Raw genomic sequence first — 3,068 nt, 5'->3', positions numbered from 1 at the left:
TATTATTTAATTCAGAATATTTTTTCTTGCTTTGTTGGCACTATTTCTTAGTATTCAAGGTAAAATTGTTAGCATTAATGTACATAATCCAATCGTGTCTCAGTGCCATTAGGTTGTATAAAAAAGGCATGGGACATGCCATAAGTATGCTTGGTAATGTATGTTATTTGGCAAAGCAAGGATTTGTTCAAACATAGTTAATTTCAAACCCATGGCACATTGAGCTGAAAGCATTTAATGCTACTGTAGTGGATTACCAAGGTAGCACTTTATCATGATAACCCAAAGTCCTCTGTCGCATTAAAAGGCCCATATGTCTCTATAAAAGCAATGAAACTGAGAAAAAAAACGATCTCTTTGCTGCCTATAACCCTTCCATTACAAATATCTTCCTATTCCTGTTGTACATATTCTTTTGGAGAAGAACATGCACCAACACAAATGGAAGTGTTTGACTCTTCTGGAAACAATCCAGAGCATCCCTACCTGACGTCAGAGTAAGTAACCTTCATGATTTTGATAACTGTGCTTAAAATAAAAGGGACGGAAACTTTTGCCGATGCTGGTTTTCTTTTTTTATTTACTTACTTATTTGAGATATGGAACTGATCATTGTCTATGTATGGATCCAAGCGTCAACTTCCTCGAAACATGAACAAAGCTATCCAAGAACATGATGACCATGACATGAACACCGTGAATTTTGACCTAACCATTGATGTAGTAGGTTTTTATTTTCCATTATTTCTATCACTGCCAACAGTGTAATTACCCTGAGTAACCAAAACCGGTTCTCATGTGTGGCTTTTGTTTTGTAGCCCTTACTTGTTGAGGTGTCGTAGTCCCGTATAAGCATTGAAGAGTTCATTTCACCTTGTGTGGATCAGTCCCCTCCACAAGATCCGATCCAAGTGGGTTGTTGAGACAAACCCTTTGTTGCTCGAAAAAATGCTTTTATTTGCATACAAATTAATAAAATGAAGCCATGAACTTTTAAGTTGTTACACTTTCAGAGTATCAAAGCACGTCTGATGGCCATTGAGTAGTCGGCAGACATGCTTGACGTTTGGACCACCCAAATGAAGGCCCTCGTAGTATATATCAAGATGATGCTGCCCACTTTATGTAAGCCAGAGGAGACACCTCAAATGATACCTACTACTAGGGTTCAAGTCTAGGATGAACCCATGGACAAGAAATCAATGCAGCTGATAAACCCTTTTGTGGTTTATCTTGTGCTTAATTTGGGGGTTTTTGTCAATGTTTCTCGCACTTATTCACAAGAAATGCATGGTTTTGTGTTCACTTCCTAATATTGCTCCATGATAGAAAACATGCTTATTTTGCCTTAGAATTGCTATATTTTGATCCTCTTTATTGCCATTCGATGTCGTGACGTATTTGTTGAGTGATTTCAGAATTAATAGGGTAAGAATGGCCTAGAAGAGAGAAGGAAAGCATGCATAAGAGGAAGGAACATGAAGATTTGGATTTTGGAAACTGCAGCACCGACGCGCACGCATGGATGAGGATAGCTGGAAGCGGCGTGATGAGCGGATATTTTATACGCTTTTTGGGGGTATTTTCATATAGTTTTTAGTAGTATTTAGCCACTTTTTAGTATATTTTTATTAGTTTTGATGCAAAATTCACATTTCTGGACTTTACTATGAGTTTGTGTGTTTTTCTATGATTTCAGGTATTTTCTGGCTGAAATTGAGGGACCTGAGCAAAAATCTGATTCAGAGGCTGAAAAAGGACTGCAGATGCTGTTGGATTCTGACCTCCCTGCACTTGAAGTGGATTTTCTGAAGCTACAGAACTCCAAATGGCGCGCTCCCAATTGCGTTAGAAAGTAGACATCCAGGGATTTCCAGAAATATATAATATTCCACACTTTGAGTGAGTTTTGATGACATAAAATGGTGTCAAAACGCAAGCTCTCTGCCCTTTTCTGGCGTCAAAATGCCAGAACTGGCATAAAAGTTGGAGTTAAATGCTCAAACTGGCACCAAAGCTGTCGTTTAACTCCAGGAATAGCCTATGCACGTGAAAGCTCCAATGCTCAGCCTAAGTACACACCAAGTGGGCCTTAGAAGTGGATTTCTGCTCTACCTATCTTAATCTACTCATTTTCTGTAAACCTAGGTTACTAGTTGAGTATAAAAACTACTTTTAGAGATTTATTTTGTACCTCATGACATTTTCACGTTTTACATTGTATCTCTATGGCATGAGTCTCTAAACTCCATTGTTGGGGGTGAGGAGCTCTGTTGTGTCTTGATGGATTAATGCAATTACCAGTGTTTTCTATTCAATCACGCTTATTTCCATTCTAAGATATTCATTCGCACTTAAGCATGATCAATGTGATGATCCGTGATACTCATCACCGTTCTCAACTTATGAACGCATGCCTGACAACCACCTACGTTCTATCTTAGATTGAATGTGTATCTCGTGGGTTCCTAGTTCACGGATTTGAGTACCTCTCCTGACAACAAAGTGTTCAAATTCGTGCAACCAGAGTCTTCGTGGTATAAGCTAGGATTATTGGCGGCCATTCCTGAGATCCAGAAATTCTAAACCTTGTCTGTGGTATTCTGTGTAGGATCTGGGAAGGGATGACTGTGACGAGCTTCAAACTCGCGAGTGTTGGGCGTAGTGACCTACGCAAAAGGATCAGTGGATTCTATTCCAACATGATCGAGAACTGACAGATGATTAGCCGTGCGGTGACAGCACACATGGACCATTTTCACTGAGAGGATGGGAAGTAGCCATTGACAACGGTGACACCCTACACATAGCTTGCCATGGAAGGAGCCTTGCGTGCGTGAAGAAGAAGATAGTAGGAAAGCAGAGATTCAGATGACAGAGCATCTCTAAAACTCCAACCTATTCTCCATTATTGAACCACAAGTACCTTTTATTTCATGCTCTTCTATTATATTGCAAACAAAAACCCTTTTCATTATTAATCTCCTAACTAAGAGTTACAAGGTAACCATAGCTTGCTTCAAGCCGACAATCTCCGTGGGATCGACCCTTACTCATGTAAGGTATTA

The 3,068-nt window shown here is 39.5% G+C and overlaps 1 long non-coding RNA gene across 1 annotated transcript; it reads left to right on the top strand.

The window, feature by feature from the left end:
- The first annotated feature begins 252 nt into the window (after positions 1-252).
- Positions 253-2,196, top strand: LOC110276305 (uncharacterized). The gene is made up of 5 exons (XR_002368926.2): positions 253-497; positions 634-723; positions 819-911; positions 1,014-1,579; positions 1,700-2,196. It is a non-coding gene; the product is annotated as an uncharacterized LOC110276305 (long non-coding RNA).
- Positions 2,197-3,068: the final 872 nt, after the last annotated feature.

Source organism: Arachis duranensis, chromosome 10 (assembly GCF_000817695.3).
Source record: "Arachis duranensis cultivar V14167 chromosome 10, aradu.V14167.gnm2.J7QH, whole genome shotgun sequence".
NCBI classification, from domain to species: Eukaryota; Viridiplantae; Streptophyta; class Magnoliopsida; order Fabales; family Fabaceae; genus Arachis; species Arachis duranensis.
The sequence above is the reverse complement of the archived record's forward strand: the minus strand, read 5'-3'. Positions and strand labels throughout refer to the sequence as shown.